This window comes from Schistocerca nitens, chromosome 5 (genome assembly GCF_023898315.1).
Source record: "Schistocerca nitens isolate TAMUIC-IGC-003100 chromosome 5, iqSchNite1.1, whole genome shotgun sequence".
NCBI lineage: Eukaryota > Metazoa > Arthropoda > Insecta > Orthoptera > Acrididae > Schistocerca > Schistocerca nitens.
This window is the reverse complement of record NC_064618.1, coordinates 691,931,598-691,952,971: the sequence shown is the minus strand read 5'-3', so window position 1 is coordinate 691,952,971 and position 21,374 is coordinate 691,931,598.

Sequence of the window (21,374 nt, the reverse complement as noted above, 5' to 3'; positions counted from 1 at the left end):
TAATTGTGCCTCGGCCATCAGAGTCTGTACTGAGCTATCACCAGGACTGCTGTAGTAATTTATGGTAACAGCTGGGCTTCCGCGTGGCCGTACGTTGGAGATTCTGCTGTGTCCGATCCCCCGCATCCCGAACAACAAGTAGACATCACGTTCCAGTCACCACTGACAGCTTCAACATTTCTGTATGAATCTTTAATTAATAAATCAGAATCAAGTTAACCTCATCAGAATTAATAATCCGTCCTGCAGTCCAGTCATATGATCATATCCTGATACATCAGGCATGTGTATAAATAATTATTACAAGATGAGTCTATTAAAAGTTGATATGCAAATGTGCCAGTACTATTAATCCTCCACTGTAATGTGTAATATGAAGAAAGCACGAGTTTCCCTATTTCCTTTCCTAATAATCCTTACGAGTGAATAACTACAGTGTTTTTTGTCACAAGTGTGTATAATTTTCCCAAGTTTTGTTTAATGCATATAACTGATGCGGGCTACTTCATGAACTTTTAATAAAAGCTTGTTCAATACTTCAATATTTTAATGACAGATGATTACTGGTTTCTGTGGCTGAATTCATCTATCTGCATTTAGTTTTAAACTTTAATCTGCTTCATGGAGGATACCACAGCCAAATATTTATTGAATGAATGAGATACAGTGCAGTTAAATGCACTTAGCTCATATGTGTGTGTGTTTTCAGCATTAATAACATGTAGTGCAGTTTTCCATACAGATAATCGATTTAAAATGGCTTCATAAGCCGAAACCGGTTGTGGAATGAAATAGAGGTTAAATAAGTAATAGCATAAGCAGAAAAAATACTGCATTCATTCACTAAATTTAAATGTTGGTCATGCTGTAACACGTAACTTGTATTCAGTACTGTGAGATGCCATGGAGGGAACATAAAGGCGCGGAAAAGGTCGAATGAAGTCTCTTGTAAAGGTCTTTTTTCAGCTAACTTGTGTCGGTGCTGGTTAACGTGTTTTTGTCGAGAAGAAGTGCTAGAATTAAATACCGTAGTATGTTCCTGGACTTAGAATAATTTAGTGATTGTTAATTATGGAGACAAGCTTTTCACGGAATTTAGATTAGTTAACTATGTTTCTCGGTGGTCAGTGTGGTACATGGGATTAGAGGTAGCTAAGAATTATAATTATTAAAATTGACTGACTGCTCCGTCTGCTCTTGGTAGAATTTTTTGTACATCATAAATGAAAACACACACACACACACACACACACACACACACACACACACACACACACGTATTTGCTGGAAAGGGGTGTAAGGATTTGCCTAGTTCAATGTGTGGGCTTTCAAGCGATGGTGCACGACCGAACCCTGAGATTACAACGAGTCAAGCTAACAGAGATTAGGTCGTGCATTGCTCATACTGACATCGACCTATAAAACCGCCAGTGCGCCTGTAACCTACACCCTGGTTTCCAAACAACTTTTAACTCGTCTGCAAGTTTTAGAACAGAGGAAACTGCAATGCAATAAATTATTCGTAATGCGCACAGACCAAAGTATGTGGCTATGATGTTTTCCGCAACAACACTACTCTCCCCCCACCCCCCCCCCCCCACCCCCTAATCTCTCTTCCCCTGCTCTCCCTCTCTCACCACCTCTTCCCTCACTCACTCACTCACTCACGGGTTCTAGTGCCACATGGTATGCTGTGATGGGAGGAGGTAAGAAGTGCCTCCATGGAATTGAAAAAATGTGTAAACAGCATGCCCCGTGATGCTGACGTCGAGTCGCTGCAGTGAGCCGGCGGGGCAGCCTCACCTAGCCGCGTCCACACCGGATGCGCCGTCACAAGCGACGCACAAAGCGTTAATTACATTTGCATGGATATTGGACACGTGTTGATATCATAACTTAAAAACTACAAAAATAACATAATTCATACTTACAAGTATTTACATACTTGCAGGTCTAGTTTGACAAAAAATGGAAAACGAAACTGAAAATTTGTTATTTTCGTAATTGTTTATCATAAGTTGAAGGGGGAAGAACGTAGGAAGCACTGCCAGTGGCAGACATAAGATCCGAAATGTCGAAAGGTAATACGAGAATTAAACCTTTACGTGGCTTACGTGTCGGTAGTCATCAACAAGATATCAATAGTAAATTTCGTTGATGACACTGTTCTCTTCCATGAAAGCTAAAAAGTCTTACAGGGCATTGTGAAAGGATGAAGAGAATACGGATTGGCAGAAAACTGAAGAGAGACAAAAGTAATAAGGGCTAGGGAAATGAGATTACTAAGAAACTTACCAGCAAAACTGGGGACGGCGAAGTAGACTAGATGAAGAAATTCTGCTATCTTCGAAGCAAAATAATGCATGACACAACGAACCAACATAGAAAACCAACCATCACAAGCAAAGAAGGCATTCCTCGCCAAAAACAGACTACTAGCATCAATCATTGGCCTTAACTGGAGTAAGAAACTTTTGAGGACGTACGTTTTCAGTACAGCAATGTATGGAATGAATGAAAAGTAAAGGAAGTCGTATGGCATGAATGACTGGGAAACCTCGAATGGCCGTGGAGTGAATCATGGTCTGTGAGAAAACAGAACAAAAAACAAATGAAGCGTTTGTTATGTGATGCTGGAAAGGATGTTCAAATTAGGTGGGATGATAAGAGTGGAAATTAGGAGCATCCACGCAAACCGCCGAGGAGCGAAACATGTGCAAAATAGTGACAAGAAGTAGGGATAGAGTGGTGGGACTTCTGTTAAGACATAAGGGAACGATATCCATGGTGCTACGGGAAGCTATAGACGGTAAAAGTATGGGAGGCAAAAACTGGAATATGTATAACAAATAATTGAGGACGCTGGGTGCAACTGTTACTCTGAGATGGTGAACAGGTTCAATTCGTCGTGGCCCGCATCAAACCAGTCAAAAGTCGATTGATTCCCAAAAAACGTAATGGTCAGTTTGCACGCTTTTATCGTATGTCGTAAGACTTCCAACATTTGGTCAGATTGATTAAACCATTAATAAAGAAACAAGACACTAACTATATGAATGTAATGTGATCGATGTTTGATGTGTCTCGTAAAAGTGTCCAAGCAAGGCATCTCAATGATTGTTACATTTAAATTTTGAAAGACCTGACTCATCATGTAGTACTGTCATAAAAATGACAAATTATTGAAAATGTTAGTGCATAGTCGAAAGTTTTTCGCTAAGACGCAAGACAAATGTTACGTAGTCAATTTCGGTTGACAAACTGAAGTAGATGTAACACCAATTATGTCTATACAGTTCTTAAAAATGAAGTTATTGCTGCGGAACGCGCAGGACAGTACACCGTACCAACAGAGCGCACACGAATGAGCCGTTTCTTCTGACATACCGACATTGCAAGGAACATGTTCGTCGTTGCGTAGAGCGGGACTGAACGGCGCTGTTTGACGAGTTTGACATCCCCAATGGACGCGACGCACTGCCTCTGACCCCTTTCTTGTTTTGCGCGGCCAGCAACAGCGCGTTACGCCTAGTGAGGGCGCCGATGGCCTGTGCCGTGGCACTACGTCCGAGAGAGACTTAGTGGGTAGAGCTGTTGCCCTGCCATGCCCTCGAACTGTTGACTTCCGCTGTCACCTCCACTTGACGACCTCCTCTGGCATTTTCTGTCGTCCTGGTAGACCTGCGAGACTGAGAATTTCGTTACAGAATGTGCAGTAATACAACGCTCAGGCTCCCACTAACTGCCCATATATGTTCGTTATTCTACAGTAAGTTTCTATGTACATATGTTTGTACGGTGTCTTTATATTGTACATTTCCTTCTAAACCACTGAATCGTTGTCACACAAACATGGTACACATAATACTTACGATCTGGAAGGAAATACGGTGGAGGGGGGGGGGGGGGGGCGCCGCAATAACCACCAACATCCACTGGGTGGTGGCGATAACGTGGAGAAATCAGGAAGGAGATGGACACAGACTGGGGGCAGGAGGAGTTGGACAGAGAAAGGGGGTGGACATAGACAATGAAATGAAAGAGAAAGAGATGGACAGAGAGGGGCGGGGGGGGGGGGGGAGAAGGAAGGAATGGACAAAAAGTGGTGAAGAAATAGTAGACTGGAATAAAAACATACCCACGCAACACTGGGTACTGAGCAAGTCATGAATACAATAATACTGATCCAGGGTGTCTTGAAATACAAAATTAATTTGTAAAATGACGTAAGGTAGCGGAGAAACGTTCACGTGTTGAGGTATTTGGCATATATAGGGTCGAAAACTGCCATGAATTATAACAATGAATGGCTCTGCCAGCGTATTACAAACTACTCCTGGTCTCTGCAACAGATTCCCTCATTACTAACCTCGAAAGAAAGCACAGAACACAGGTACATTCGGTAAAATTGTCGTCACAGGTCATAAAATACAATAAATTACTTGCAAAATACATTTTGTTTCAAGGAGATTCTTCCCATTTCAAGAGATTACATCTTCTACAAACGGTAGTCCAATGCATAAGTTAAAATTCACCACGTGTTTTCAGGTTTTTTACATTCTCTCAGCTTTGATTATCAGAAATTGCTTTGCAGTGCAAACAGTAAACTTCATCTAGTACTTTTAGTGTCTCATTTCCTAATCCAATTCTCACGCCATCGCCTGAATTAATTTGATTATATTCCAATAACCTTGTCTGGATTTTGTTGTTGCTCATCTTATTATCTCTTTACAAGCGTCTATCCACTCTAATCAGCTGCTCTTCCAAGTCCTTTGAGGTTGCCTACGACACTTTCATTACGTACGGGACAGCAAAGTTTTTTTATTTTTTTCTCCCTAAACATTAATCTGTCTTTATGTTGTATAGTCTGTATTGCCTCCCGTGTTCCTAATTTTCTCTGGAACCCAAACTGACCTTCCCCGACGCTGATTTCTATCTGGTTTTCCATTCTTCTGAATGGTCAGTATCTTGCAATCATTGTAATATTCGCACCTCCCAGGATTTGCTTTCTTTCGAACTGGAATTATTACATTGTTCCTGAAATCTGACGGTAATCATGCAATCTCGTATACCTTACACACAGGCGGAAAAGTTGTATCATGGCTACCCGTGCCAAGGATAGGCAGAGTAGAAGCACGAAAATCAATAAATATGTTATGTGCAGCAAGAAATAAAACCCACAGATTTCAGATGGTAATATGAATGTGTAAGCTCAGTACGTACTTACCTGTATGTCTGACTAGATGCACACTGGACAATTCAAGTTCACATATAATATGTAGCAAGGAAAGGTACTGGTACGATGATTAAAATTATTAATACAGGAACATAATTAGACTCTTCCAAGATACTATATCAACTACCGCTGTGAGGCACTGTTGGAGCTCATGGTAAAACAGGGTGCTGTGGTGAGGGGGGTAGAGTGAGATATACTGCTACGCTTTTGTCCAGATTTTGGCACCACTTCCACAGACGTCGTAACTATACTAATGGGCGTATGCTCTTAGTCTGATAGGAAGAAGCGTTGCAATCTATTGGATAAAGTGAAATCAATAAGGAATAATACATGAAATCATTAGGGAACCAGTAACAAACCGTCCGCAGCTCGTGGTCGTGCGGTAGCGTTCTCGCTTCCCACGCCCGGGTTCCCGGGTTCGATTCCCTGCGGGGTCAAGGATTTTCTCAGCCTCGTGATGACTGGGTGTTGTGTTTTGTCCTTAGGTTAGTTAGGTTTAAGTAGTTGTAAGTTCTAGGGGACTGATGACCATAGATGTTAAGTCCCATAGTGCTCAGAGCCATTCGAACCATTTGAAGTAACAAACCCGTTAAAAGAAAGAATTTAATAATTATTGAATCGCAGTAAGGGTGGAACTCCTCAAACAACAGAAAGAGAACGTTCCACTTCCTTTCTGATGTGTATGAAAGGTTTCAGTTGACATGTTTCAAACCACAAATGGTTCAAATGGCTCTAAGCACTATGGGACTTAACATCTGAGGTCATCAGTCCCCTAAACTTAGAACTACTTAAACCTAAGTAATCTAAGGACATCACAAACATCCATGCCCGAGGCAGGATTAGAACCTGCGACAGTAGCAGCCGCGTGGTTCCGGACTGACGTGCCTAGAACCGCTCGGCCACCGCGGCCGGCTTCGAACCACATAGCGGACTGGTCCACTAACTTTCAGGACGTGGGTGATATCCTACCTACCTTAACAGAACTGGTGGGGCGGTGGCCAACAGTCACTGTGTCACATGAGATCAGGTCTTATTGGAATGTCCCCTTGCAGATTTCGAGGGACAAAATGTTTATGAAAAATTTTTTTTTTTCCGAACAGGCCCGGCGGAGGTTATAGTCCTCCCTCGGGCATGGGTGTGTGTGTTTGTCCTTAGGACAATTTAGGTTAAGTAGTGTGTAAGCTTAGACTGATGACCTTAGCACTTAAGTCCCGTAAGACTTCACACACAATTGATTTTTTCGAACAGGAAGAGAGGACAGGAGATCATTCGTCTTCTTCCTGGTTTGTGCAGCCTGCCACGAATTCCTCTCCTGTACCAACCTCTTCGTCTCAGAATGGCACTTGCACACAATGTTCTCTACAGCTCCCACAAATATTGCGGAAACTATTCCTTGATAACTTCACACGTCCTCCTTCTTATCAGTGTTTTCCAGATGTTCGTCTCTTCATCGATTCTGCAGAGAACTTCATTTTTTATCAGTTCACCTACTTTTTCAACACACTTTTATAACGCTGTATCTCAAACGCTTGTTTCCCTTCTTTCCCTGTTTTGCAGCCAACCGTAATTCACTTCCATACAAACTGTGCTTCAAGCGTACATTCTCAGATATTTCTTCCCCAAATTAAGACCAATACTTGACATTAGCGAACTTCTTTTGTGCACGAATGACCTCTTTGACTTATTTCTTATGTCTTTCTTTTACGACATTAACAGACTAAAAAGAGGAGCACGCTGCCTCAGATGCTGCGGCTATAATCAAATGAGACAACACCAAACAGGACAGAAAGAAGCATCTATAGTTACACATTCGCTTGGCCAAGCAATGCAGTAGAAGTGGACGCAGAAGCCCCTAGAAGAATCAACGGTTCTCAGAGTGAAGATAAATATTCTGATAGAGAAAATTTCAGTGTTCTTACCACGTGCGAAACGCCATCTCTGCTGTTCGGTTGCATCACTGTACATTGAGGTAACAAAAGATATGGGATACCTCGCAAAACCGTATCGGACCTCCTTTTGCCCGATGTAGTGCAGCAACTCGTCATGGAATGGACTCAACAAGTCATTGCAAGTGTCTGTCTGTCTCCCCCCCCCCCCCTTGAAATATTGTGCCATGCTACCCCTCTATCGTCTATAACTGCCAGGGCAGGATTCCGTGCAAGAACTGGTCTCTCAACTATGTCAGGTAAATGTTCGATGGGATTCATGTGTGTGGCGATCTGGGTGACCTAATCATTCGCTACAACGGTCCAGAATTTTCTTCAAACGAAGCACGAACATTCGCGGCGCGGTGTCCTGGCGCAGTGTCACCCATAAAAATTCCATTATTGTGTGGGAACATTAAGTCCATGAATGGCTGCAAATGGCCTCCAAGCAGCCGAACGTAACCATACAACCCAGTCCATTCCACGTAAATACAGCTTGCAACATTACGGAGCCACCACAAACTTGCAGAGAGACTTGTTGACAACAGGGGTTCATGGCTTCGTGGGGTCTGTGCCACACTCGAACCCTACCATCAGCTCTTACCAACTGAAATCTGATCTGGACACGGTTTTCCATCGCTGTAGACGTCGGTCGTCTGCTGCCATAGCCCTTTAACACCAAATTTCACCGCACTGTCCTAACGGATAAGTTCGTCGTGCGTCCCACTTTGATTTCTGCGGTTATGCGACTCAGTATTGCTTGTCTGCTAGCAATGACAACTGTACGCAAACACCGCTGCTCTCGGTAGTTCGGCCACTGCGTTGGCAAGAGGTAATGCCTGAAATTTGGTATTTTCGGCACACTCTCGACACTACGGATCTCCGAAATGGCCCGCGTCCACTGTATATTAATTCCCAACGTGCGATCACAATCACGTTAAAAACAGTTACACATGAACCACGTGAGTACAAATGACAGCTCCGCCAATGCACTGCCCTTTCATAGCTTTTGTACATGATACTACTGTCATCTGCATACGTGCTATCCTATGGCTTTTGTCACCTCTGTATACATAACTGTAAACGAATTAGTTAAAATGTTGACAGATGACCAAGGTGTACGACAAATTCTGATTACCAACATTTACTGCTGCGACCTGAGGCAGTGGTTCCACGACCCCATCTCGACCGGGGCGACCACATCGAGTATTGTGGGCAGGTAGTATGCCACGACAATGACCAGTGCAACTCAGTGCTCACGGCAGTGGGCGTTCCATCAGGTACACAACTCTGCAGGTCAAGGGAGGGCAGTTAATAGCAGAAATGGAAACATCTAGATGAGGCAGTCTCTGCGGGAAGATACACGTCCAGGTGTATACGCAGACCATGTCGAAATGACACCGCAGGGGTATAGAGGCACAGCATCCTCTTAGTGTACGTCTTTATGATCCCACCCTATGAGACGACGCCTATCCACAAACCAAGTCTTTTCTCGTCGACGAATATCTTCAGCAGTATTGTGGGTGTGGGAACCCAGCGAGGTCGACTGACCTCGTGTCACAAAAAGTGTCCGTAATGCTCTTCGAAGGAACGTTGCAGCAAGCGGACAGACTCCTCCTCAAAACACTACCATGCTAAGGGCGGCTCTGCTAGAAGACTGTTACACTCTGCAGGGCTCACTATGATAATTTTTAACAGCATAGTTCATAGTTCTGTATGTCATTTGTAGTAGCCCCACTCGTACTAACGTTACTTCTGCTACTTAAAACGGAAAGAACTAGTTAATATACATTAAGGCTGCAGATGCAAAATATATTTTTATATTTAATTTGTGCTATGTAGTGTGTTCTACGGTTTGGCCAAGATTCATCGCATACTAAAACTTTTTAAATATAATTATTTTAGTTTTTGTCACGACTTACGCAAATAACTCTCACACACTATTATTAGTTCTACAGGTTCCAATGCTAAATACTATTTTCTTTGTAAGATTACCCATAGATCCGTCGATAGCAACATACAACATTATATTTCCCGTTGAGTCTCTTTGGCTCTAGATACAGTGGAGTTTCGCTGTCAGCTGACGATCACCAACATCAGTATGGCGTAGCTAATCAACGGCAGGCCACGTGTTCGCGGGACACTTGTTTGAAAACTCCTTCCATTCGTCAGTCCTCTCGCAACGTGGAACTCGTATTTGCCGTACTAATTTCGTCTCCAAGGGAACTTAGGTCGGTGAGTTTTCAAGGTGCGATTACAAAATAACAAGCGTGGAGGCTAGGAGGCGGCTGTGGCAAAGAAAACTACAAAGATGTTTGTAGCCGATGACTTTCGTCCTTAATGATGATAAGTGCCACATATGTTGTAAATACTACCTACACGACTAACAAAATTTCTCTAAGTAAATTTCTCATATTATGTTAAAAGCATCGAAAGGGGAGTGAAGATATGATAGGCACGCTGCCTCAGATGGTGCGGCTTAGAACGTCAAGAAACTATACACATTGCAACGAATGGTATTGAAATATAAACTGGATCTTCGTAGAGATAACGTGGCCGATTGTTTTGACGTGTGAAAAACAGCCGTTTGAAGCTGGGCTGTAAAATTGTCGTGTAGCGGTTCGTGCACAGTATATTATCAGCTCGCATTCACGCTCCTCGCTACAGTCGATAAGGCAGATAAGCGTCCCGCCATTGTCTGCGCATCAGAGACGGCGGAGCGTGAGAACGACGCGTGCGACGCTCACCTGCAAGTCGTCGGGTATCAGCCACGGCCTGCCGGGGTCCGGCCTGTTGAAGCAGACGCTCGCCGTGTAGGGGATCATAGTGGCGCGCAGGTGACGCGGTGCCTGCTGTGTGGTGCGGCGCGATGCGATGCGAGGAGGGTCCACTCGCTCGCTCGATACGACGCCCGCCGCAGACTACGGGCAGCGCCAAGCCGGCTGGGACACGGCCGCCCGCCGCACTGCGCGTGCGCTCGCGCCCCGCGCAGGTAGCGAAGCCACACAAAAGCCCGCGCCGCGCCGAGCCGTGAAGAAAGCACTGCGCCGCCCCTCCTTCAAACTAGCGCCTTTGGACTTGAGTGCGTCACAATGCGGCTCCCTTCTTTGCAGCTGGGATCTTTGCATCGAATAGCACCGCGCTGCTACCTCAAGTGCATTGTATTAAAACTGTCATTAGCATCGCATTCAGTGACTACCAGTTGTAGCGAAGTAACATGGGATAGCAATAAACACAGTTACCTGCATCCATGCTATCATTCTCTCCGTTGTGATACATTTGATCATGACATCATGCACGACATTTATTTTTACCGTTGTTCCCGGCATGCAGAGCCACATTATCACAATGGCCGTTCCACATAGCGTCGGCGTTGCTTTGCATGAAATTTTTTTCTTGTATTATTTCTACATGTTCCTCAGTAATATAAGCAGTACCCTGAAGTGACAGAAGTCATGGGATAGCAATATGCACACATACAGCTGGCGGTTCTATCACTTACACAAGTTACAAAAGCGCAGTGCATTGGTGGAGCTGTCATTTGGACTCCGGAGATCCAAATGAAAAGGTTTCTGCCGTGATTATGGACGCACAACGGTAATTATCAGATAGTGAACGCGGAATGGTACTTGGGGCTAGACGAATGGGACATCCGATTGCGAAATCGTTAAGCAATTCAATATTTCGAGAGCCAAAGCGTCAAGCGTGTGTCGAGAATACCAAATTTCAGTCACTACCTTTCACCACGGACAACGCCGTGGCCGACGGCCTTCGCTTAACTACCGAGAGCAGCGGTGTATGCACGGACTAGCTAACACAAAAGCAACACTGCGTGAAGTATCTGCGGAAATCAATGTGGGGCGTACGACAAACATATCCGTTGGGACATTGCGACGATATTTGCCGTTAACAGGCTATGGCAGCAGAAGACCGACATGAGTGCCTTTGGTAACAGCACGACATCGCCTGCAGCGCGTCTCCTGGGCTCGTGACCATACCAGTTGGATCCTAACACGACTGGAAAACGGTGGCCTGGTCAGATGAGCCCCGATTTCAGTTGGTAAGAGCTGATGGTACGGTTCCAGTGTGGCGCAGAACCCACGAAGCCATGGACCCAAATTGTCAACAAGGCACTCTGCAAGCTATCGGTGGCTCAATAATGGTGCATGCTGTGTTCACATGGAATGGACTGGTTCCTACGCTTGTGTTCGGTTGCTTGGAGACCACTTTCAGCCATTTATGAACTTCGTGTTCCCAGTCAACGATGGAATTTTTATGGGTGATAGTGCGCCTTACCACCTGGCAACAAATGTTCGCGATTGAAGAAAATTCTCGATCGTTGGAGCGAATGATCTAACCACCCAGATCGCCACACACGAATCTCATCGAACGTTTATCTGATATAATCGAGAGATACGTTCTTGCACGAAAGTCTGCAATGGCAACACTTGCGCAGTTATAGACGACAGAGGGGCAGCATTGCTCAATATTTCTGGGAGGAACTTCCAACGACTTGTTGAGTCCATGCCACGTCCAGTTGCTGCAGTACGCCGGGTAAAAGGAGGTTCGACACGGTATTAGGAGGTATCCAATGACTTTTGTCACCTCACTGTACAGTGCAGTCACAACATGATGGTTTTTGACAGTTATTTCATGTTATAGTCACGTTATAGACGCTGAATTCAGCGCGACTTAATTGCAACATGGTATAGGTTGATGGATTAAGGGCGTATGTAATATCTTGCGCGTGGGGCGTATCAGACAACAGCACCGAATGCTTTAATTTAAAATCCAATTACGAACAAGCTTTACGTAAGATAGCTACAGCATTTTAGATTGATGATCAACAGTAATGTAGAAAACAAAATCCTCAGGAACATCTGCATCGTTTCAAAAACAATGTGACAGGTTTTATGCGCCAGTTTTTCTTTACTGAGAATGAGAAGCGATTCTGCCAAATAACGCCAAATACTCCTCAACACCAAAGCACTGGGTCGCCCACGGTTAAAAGTGTTGTCCAGGATGCGTAAGAGATTCCTCTTATTCTTTATATTGCAGAGAGTAATACAATAGTTTGCGACCTCTGGCGTTCATCTACTCCCCAATCAGGAGAATTTTGTATCTAGAAAATTTTAAGTCCAATGACGAGTTTATGGGCGCCAAAGGCAGATTCCGATAGGTTTGAATACTAACAAGCCACCAGTTTAATTGATGGCTGTAATGGTTGTAAAAGATTGACAAGTATAATAAAATGTAGGCTGGAATTAGCCAGAAAAGCGTTTCTGAAAATAGAACATCAATTTGTGTATTACGAAGTCTTTTTCTGAAGGACCGAATGGAAGTGAAAGGCGGAGAATAAGTTCTGACAGAAAGAAAATAGAAGCTTTTGAATTGTGGTGCTACAGTAGAGTGCTGAAGGTTAGATGTGTAGATCGGTTGAAAAATGGGGAGGTACGGAATCGAAATGAAACAAAGGTAGTTTTTGGGACAACGTGAATAAAAGGAGGACGACACGTCCTGAGGTGTCAAGGAATTGTCAGTTCATTCAATATATTTTACAGACGTTCCAGAACTGCGATTCAGGCATGGAAGCTACTTATTGGAGAGAAACTGCGCCGCATATATATGGGTATCACGTAAGGAACAAGTAGAAAAAGAAAAAAAAAAGTTCTTGTTTTTCTGACAAGTAGTGTTTTGCTGTCAAGCTGAGAAATTCCCTCCCTGCCCAAGTATCAGACTTATTTTCGTTTTTTTCTTCCTTGCTCATGTAACACTCTAAGTTTCGTGAATTGATGTGGTACATACGCAAATAGTACTGGGGAAGTATTTTATAATACTCTGTGATACCTCCGCTCGGGGCCTCATTAGCCGAACCACAACACCAGCGGCCCAGGAGAAAGCCGGCCGCACTCCATGCGGAGAGCGCCGGAGAAACGGACACTGCAGCCATTCTACAAGCACAAAGGGAGTAGCCGACTTATGCCCTGGCCTCGCTTAGGAATGGACACGTTGCGAAGAGCCTGGCGGACAATTAGAAGCGCGCCGAAAACTAATGGACACCTGCAGCCACTTGGATGGAACGTCAAAAACGTACGCACGAAAGCGTGAGTTGTTCTGGCCTGACAGCAGTCGTTTAACCTGGCTTAGAAAGCAGAAACGTGTCGACAATTCCAGCATCCCACAAGCACAAGGAGGAGCGTACATAAAGTGCGAAGAATGCCCACAGGGAAGCATGTGAAAGAAGTCCACATTTTTAAAAGGATGTTTTCTGAATCGTAAGGACGTTCTTTGTAAATCACGGACGCCAGCAGATTCTGAAACGAAGCCCAAAGATGAGTCTGTCCAGTCCTCACGCAGAGATAGCGGTTACAAGGAAGTGTTATGTATCTGATCTTGAAACAGCTTCGGAATGCAGCAAAACATCGTACGAATGTGAAATCGTGAGAAAGATACCAATTCCCCAGGCATACACCAGCCTACGCAAGATAGTAAATTTCCACCCTGCACAGTGAGGCGTGACCATGACACAGCGATCAGTCGTTGGGCGACATTGCAAAATGAATACGTCAATGGCAACACCGCGAGAGGAGAACATTTCGAGGGGTAGCTGAGCTGAAGAATGGACGAGAAGAGAAAGAGCAGAGTCGGCGAGACAGCGCGGAAGCGAGAGGACATGGGCGCTCTTCCGTCCAACATCCGCCTTCTGACACCATGATATCGCAGCTTTGGCCACGCTACCGACAACGGGCAGACACCGCGAAAACCGTACCTGGCCCTCGCCGCAAAGCCGCAATTGATGATGACGGCAGCCCACTCGCAACACACAGCTCAGAGGCGACATGCCGTACGGATATTGAGCCTGCCCCCAACACGACGAATGACCACGAATAATCGTAAGACGATTCGTCCCCACCCTTCCCCTTAGCAACAGAGTTGTCTCTATGTCCAGTCAAATTGGCCCGAGATTTGTAATTTTGTTTCGCTTTGTGTAAACGGTACTGAAACAAACATTTGTTTCGTGCTTTAATTGTCTAGCAATCTGTTCCATTCATATATGAAAGCTCATAATGTCATAACATTCTGTGTTTGCTTTCACTTAATAATTGATGTCACTTAATTCTTTGCTTCCAGTATGAGGTGACCTCATTGGTAATTTTCATGTAATGTGATGTCACAAAATAATTTCTCAAGATCACAACAACTCATACTTGATACATCTATTTCGTTTTAATCACTCTTCTACGCCATTCTGTCGCAGCTGTTTCACTGCAGACTGGCATTTTTCTTCGTAATACGCTTTCAGACTTCGTTCATTTGTGTGAAACTGACTTTCCAGGTATGGAAACAGGCCACTCACGTAGAGTAGCTTCACTGCTATATGCATAGTGCCCGTCTAAGGATAATTCATCACTACAAACGTTTGCCGAGGGGTCTAAGGCGCTGCAGTCATGGACTGTGCGGCTGGTCCTGGCGGAGGTTCGAGTCGTGTGTGTGTGTGTGTGTGTGTGTGTGTGTGTGTGTGTGTGTGTCCTAAGGATGATTTACGTTAAGTAGTGTGTAAGCTTAGGGACTGATGACCTTAGCAGTTAAGTCCCATAAGATTTCACACACATTTTTTTTTAACTACAAATGTTTGATGGCTGTCCTGCAGTGCTGTCCCCTTTCGAGCTGGGCCATCTGTATATATTCACAAGCCAAAATATCGTGTTTTTTCTCCTACAGTTACCGTGTTACTTCCCTTAGCAGTTACTCTGAAACTGAAAAAAAAATACACCTGCAGCTCTAACAGAACACGTCTCAGTTAAGTCACTCTCATTTCTTTCTATGACCTGAGAATTGTTTCCGGACCGGCACTCTGAACCGGATCTCCCCCAGCTTTCCTGGTAGCGGATGAATACTATATTGCAGTACCCGTGCTTGTAAAAAGTGGGATGCAACACTGAACAGTACTTATTACAAACACAGCCACTGCAGGGTCGTAATTCTCCCAATAACTCGAAGTTGTGTACTGATCTTCACCACTGACTGTGTATGTCGCGTAATCTCACGTTCGACTGTCTGTGACCGCCTTCGTCTTCTCTACAGTGAAAACCTGAAAGGGTTCTCTCTTAGAGAAACTATCAGTATAATGAAGCGCATTTTGCTGAAAATCAAAAGGTTGTGTTAAACAATTAACAAGTCATTTATCTTTCTAATCGGTGTGATAGAGTGTCCAGGTAACGTAATAATCTTATTTTGCGAGCTTGTGTTCCGTCTCTAATGACCTCGATGTCGACGGGACGTTAAAGTTCTTGCCAATGAAGTTATGAGCATATGGTTAACTTACGTGGTGAAAGTACATGCTTCTGCTATATGACGCATGGCTAACACGTGTTTAAGTAAACAAATTCTATACAGATAATGAAGGGTAGATTTGTGGTTTCACAGAAGCTCACTATATCCTAAAAATGGTAAAAATCAGTGCACTACTGGCACGATATCCAGATAATCAGATTCTAGTACAATTCACGGCTCTCTGAACACTTACCCAGTGGATATGAGAAAGAAAGTAACAATATTCCAGGGGGCAGTATTATTTCGTATTCAGTGCTGCTTTTAATAAAGAACATCAACAATATTTCAGCGTCTTTTAGTGCAGCTGTACAGCTCTAAAATTCGGTATAGAATAAATTAAACATCTCGTAGTACAGGTATTTGCCAACGGCCGTGTCACAGTGGTAACACCGGTTCCCGTCAGATCACCGAAGTTAAGCGCTGTCGGGCTGGGCTAGCACTTGGCTGGGTGGCCATCCGGTCTGCAGAGCGCTGTTAGCAAGCGGGGTGCACTCAACCCTTGTGAGGAAAACTGAGGAGCTACTTGATTGAGAAGTAACGGCTCCGGTCTCGTAAACTAACATATGGCCGGGAAAGCAGTGTGCTGACCACATTCCCCTTCGTATCCGCAGACAGTGACGCCTGTGGCCTGAGGATGACACGACGGCCGGTCGGTCCTTTGGGCCTTCCAAGGCCTGTGCGGACGGAGTTTAGTATTAGTACAGGTATTTAAGATGCAAGAGGGAAATATTAGATTTTAAATTAGTATTTAGAGCATATTAAATAACATCCTTAATATAACACAAAAACTTTGTACTTTTCAGAACATGGTATACGACAAATTATTAGAGAGATGTAATCGACAGATGTGAAATATCGAAGTGTTACTTCTAGTTTTACTTGAACCTGAACTGCATCTGTAATGTGAAAACCTGATTTTTTAATAGACCTCTAATCACATCTCTACAAGTAGTGGCCTACTCGAAATCTGTTTTGCTGAATATATTTAAAGGTGTGCAGGCATACATCAATTAACCTTCAATGACTATCACTCAGTATACGTGTAAAAAAAAAAAAAAAAAAAAAAACGGCTCTGAGCACTGTGCGACTTACCTTCTGAGGTCATCAGTTCCCTAGAACTTAGAACTACTTAAACCTAACTAACCTAAGGACATCACACACATCCATGCCAGAGGCAGGATTCGAACCTGGGACCGGAGCGGTCGCTCGGCTCTATATTGTAGCGCCTAGAACCACACGGCCACTCCGGCCGGCCTACGTGTGAAAGAAAGTTTAGTGTAACATACTCTGAACATCTAAAATACTGGAACGTAGAAACACAAACGTACACCACACTTGCAAACCACTTCATGTAACAGACCGACCGCCCTATTGGCATAAAAACAACGCCAATAAGCAGTAATACCAATTTCTAGATAGCTGATGTCCACCTGCCACAACCCAAAAAGATCCACTACAGTATCTTTAAGCAAAAGATAAGCCGTGCTTGCCACGTGTACAAATTATTTTTCTAGGTTATAATGCACATCTGAAATTTCTGATAAAGATTTTGAACACTTGTAGTTTACAATAAACCTGCGATTTCAGTCCGTGGATGTCGAACTGTATTGTAACTGTAACAAACTCCGCCTTTGACTACACTTATCGGTTTCTCACAATTCAAGTTTCGTGTCGTGTCGGCCATTATGACCGAAAAAGACAAAGTGATTTGAATTTCACCGGTTTTCGTCCGAAATGTGTACGTTCTGACTATGAGGTCGGCTACTTTGTGACCGTGCACTTAGTGGCGTACTGATTTGAAACGATCGGCCGTGTTCTGCCAATGATGGTACCACTGTGACCGCAGCCTAACACCGCCGAGTGTCTATTTTTCTTTTCTTTTTTTTTGTTTTGTTTTGACATTATGACTGTCAGGAAGATCTCTTCTCGTAAATCCGTGTCAAAAGGTGAATTGTTTTGGTGAAGTTACATTTACAACGTCTCATTACTATTATCTATCTCACTTGACTTAAATCTCAGACACTTTAAATCGTACTTTCAGCAATGTAAACATACTGAACAAAAACTGATGGTTTTTATGAAATGCTTTTTCATACCAACATTTTACGTATTTGCAAATACTTCTACTTTTGCCATTGCTTTCATTATTACAGTATTTATTTGTTCTATGGTAGCACTTGCAGTGATACAGGAAATACACAGATGTGTATCTGCAGTATTTATGTTACTCCTTTCTTTTGCATGTTTATCATTATTGCACGCTGAATTGTGTGCTGTTTAACTCAATGTGCTACTAAAATATGCCCGGCGAATGACGTTGTCCATAGCACCAGCTGTCTACAACTTTACAGGAAAGAGTAGGAGTATCTTCATTGGTGTAGTATTTACACCGTGAAAAAACTTTAAATCTGACAGCATCGTGATGGCTGGAGTTCGTTTATATCTTAGAACTCGTCATACGATATTATTCCAGAACCATTATGAGACCTTGCTTACCTGTTTCGGCGAATACCAGCAACTGATTCAGTTCGACTGGGTAACATTCAGTGAATTCTGGAAACAGTCGAAGTTTTACGTTTTTAGTTGTTCCAAGATTAAAGGCTGGGGATCTTATCCTTTTTTCATTAGGAACTTTTATGTTTTCGTCCATTTTTAATGGTCCTTTTGGGTCAAACTCTATTTCAATTTATGAATTACTTTTATTAATATTTTGATACCAAAATGGTCATTTCTAATAGAAGTACTATTTGGTATGTTCCTTTTTCGTTACATTTACAACTTGCACAGAAGGCAGGCTGTAGTTGTAAGAGTACAAGTCAGTTTTAGAAATCAGTTGTTACGAAGGGAGTGAGACGGGGCTGCAGCCTATCCCCAATGTTATTAAATCCGTCAACTGAGCAAACTGCGACAGAAATTTAGGTTCAAGGGAACAAGATAAGAATACCGAGGTTTGCCAATAGCGTTGTAATTCTGTCAGAGACGGTAAAGGACCTCGAGGATGAGTTTAACGAAATGAATAGTCTCATGAAAATAGGGTATAAGATGAATATCAACAATAATCCAATCTAGTCAATTCAATCAGAGGTTGTTGAGGGAATTTGATTACGAAATGAGATATTAAAACTAATTTTACGACTCAACAGTCAAAAGAAGGGACCATTTGACGGGACACATCCTGAGACATTAAAGAATAGTCATTATGTAAGTGAGTGAAGTTTAGGAGACTAAAAATGTAGATGTAGATTAGTGACTGAGTATAGTACGCAGGTTCAAAAGGATGTAGGTTATAGTAACTACGCAGTGAAGCAGCTTACACAAGATACACTAAGGAAAAATGCAGCTAACCAATCTTCAGACTGAAGACCATATCAGCATTAGATATGAGGGAATAATGCTCTTACAGCCAGCAGTTTCTAGGAGCTAAAAGGAGTGTTAAGAAAAACGGAAAAAAAATATTTAGTCTAGTGGAGCGGTAAACAGATTGCACGAATATCTTAGTATATTTCAAACTGGACAAATATTATCAGTTTAGTATTACAGACGAAATTCACCAAGTGTTAACTGGACTCGTAGTTTCTTTAAATTTTCCGGAGATACGAAAAAAAATTACGCGAAAATAGAAACAATGGCCACGTAGCGCACGCCGACTACTGTGTACATTGGTTGTCAGGTTCGCAGAATTAACTCTTGCGTATGTCCCACCCTCGAAGTTATCCCACGTCAGTTTTTTGCCGATAATGCACCACAAAGTGTCACATCGTTTTTTTATGGGAAGCAATTATTCAAGATACGATGTTTATAAGCACTGAAGCATTAGGTACATATGTTAATAGAAAATTCGTCTTCATGTTAACTTACAAGTAATTTTTTTTTTCAGTAATACACTAGCAAAACATGAAAACACGATGTGTGGCATCCAAATGAATATGGAAAGTAGAGGCCACAAAAAAGCTATTTTATTTACACAGGCGCAATCTGTTGTTTGGATTAATTTGCTTTTTCAATAAACACGACAATAAGTCACGGCAGGTGTTATTAAGACGAATTTGTGTAGTTAACTGAACTTGAGTGATGTTGCATTATGGACTTTCTGTGGTCATACGTCATTTCCGAAAAATAGCCAAACATTCAACATGTAGTGTCAGATGAACATACGCGTCAGTTGCGCAGCACTGATGTTTGATGGAAGTGGAAATGTTGGTCTTCGCACCACCGGACGCGGCACCACAAACGTTCCTGCCGGGTCACCGCATCAGACGGCGCATATCAGCTGCAAGACCAGTTTAACGGACAGTAAACGTTACGACCTTCGACAAGCGTCTTCTGTGAGCTCGGCTGTTACTCACAGGGCTACCTCGCACAACTCGTCACCGTGAAAGCTGCATCAAATAGACACGTATACAAAGCGTCCTTGGAAAAGAAACAAGTTTGTGATTACAGAAAATTTTCCTCAGTATCAGTTACAGCTGTTTGCGAAGTTAGGTTACTACAACGGCAGTTACTGATATGAATTTGGCAGAGATGTACAGCACCAGCATGAATTAAAAAAGCATCACCAGTGCCAAACTCGGCTCGGCCTCATCAAATACCATCTCCATACGAGAATGCAGGCAACAGGCAATATATGTGTATTTGACGGTAAGTCACTGTAACAATGTTGTAATGATATGAAGTAGATGCCCTGATCAATCGAAACCGGTAATGCCCCTACAAAATTAGCGATCGAGGCAAATTTTATATACAGTGTCAAAAGTCTCACTTGTCTGTTTCTATCAACATTTCTGGCGATGTCTCCTTTAGACACGCTAGTCAGCACGTAACACTCTGTCTCCTACGACTTCTGGTCCTATTATTTTGTAACCAATAATGCTGCACCAGATGTTCACTGAAAACTATACTTGATGGTTTCGTTCTACTGTGGTACGGAGGTTTCCATTCAGCCTGGTCTTTAGCTTCGTGAACATTGGAATAGCCATCACGTCATGTTGGTTCGTGACTGAAGAGAACAGTTTCCAGGAGAGACTTGTCGCTAAAGCATACTTGTCTTATTCGTCTGCAAAAGTTTATATGCTCGTCGTCTGCATGCGCAGATTTTTGATCACGCTGCTTAGTTTCCTTGAAAGAGAACCAATCAAAAACCTGCGATTTCTGTATCATATTTACATGTTTCAAGTTCCGGTCCATGGCTTGCTCTCTACCATATGTAACATATCCTCTTCCATACTTAGATTATCTGGGTCGCAGAACCCTCCGTTCTTACGCGTCATGATGAATTCTAACTTAAATGACAGCATGAAAAAGGTTGTGTATGTGAGAACTTCTCTCTGCACATACTACGCGCTGCCGTTGCCACATCACACACGATGTGAATTTGCACTACTTGTTGAGAATTCATGCATGGCAAGCTTACTCTGGGCTTGCCAGAAAATATAGAAGGCCTATGTTGTGCTTACCAGGTCACCTTCTTGCAGAATTGCGTACGTGAAGCTCATGAAGAAGAAAAATATCCCACATTCTTTCGACGTCATTCGCCAGTGTGCTGCTGACCAAGGCGAAGGAAGTCTAGTGCTTCCGAAGCTACCGTCATCTTTCGCTTACGTCACGACTAAAACACAGCTTACATTTAGCGACCAACCTACTTCGCTTAGACGAAGCAGCGTCTTTAAGTCTTTATAATGTGGTCATTTTACATACGAATTAATTACTTTTCTGGATTTGCGTCACAAATCCAAACTACATAAGAACATGAAACTGCGCGTACGTTGACAAGGCATTTTATAATGTATACATTTGGTTGCGACACTATGCTCGAGTGTTCCACAAAGAGCGTTCAAAAAGTTTTGCACAGTCATCTCTAAAAATTTTTGTTAACATACTTG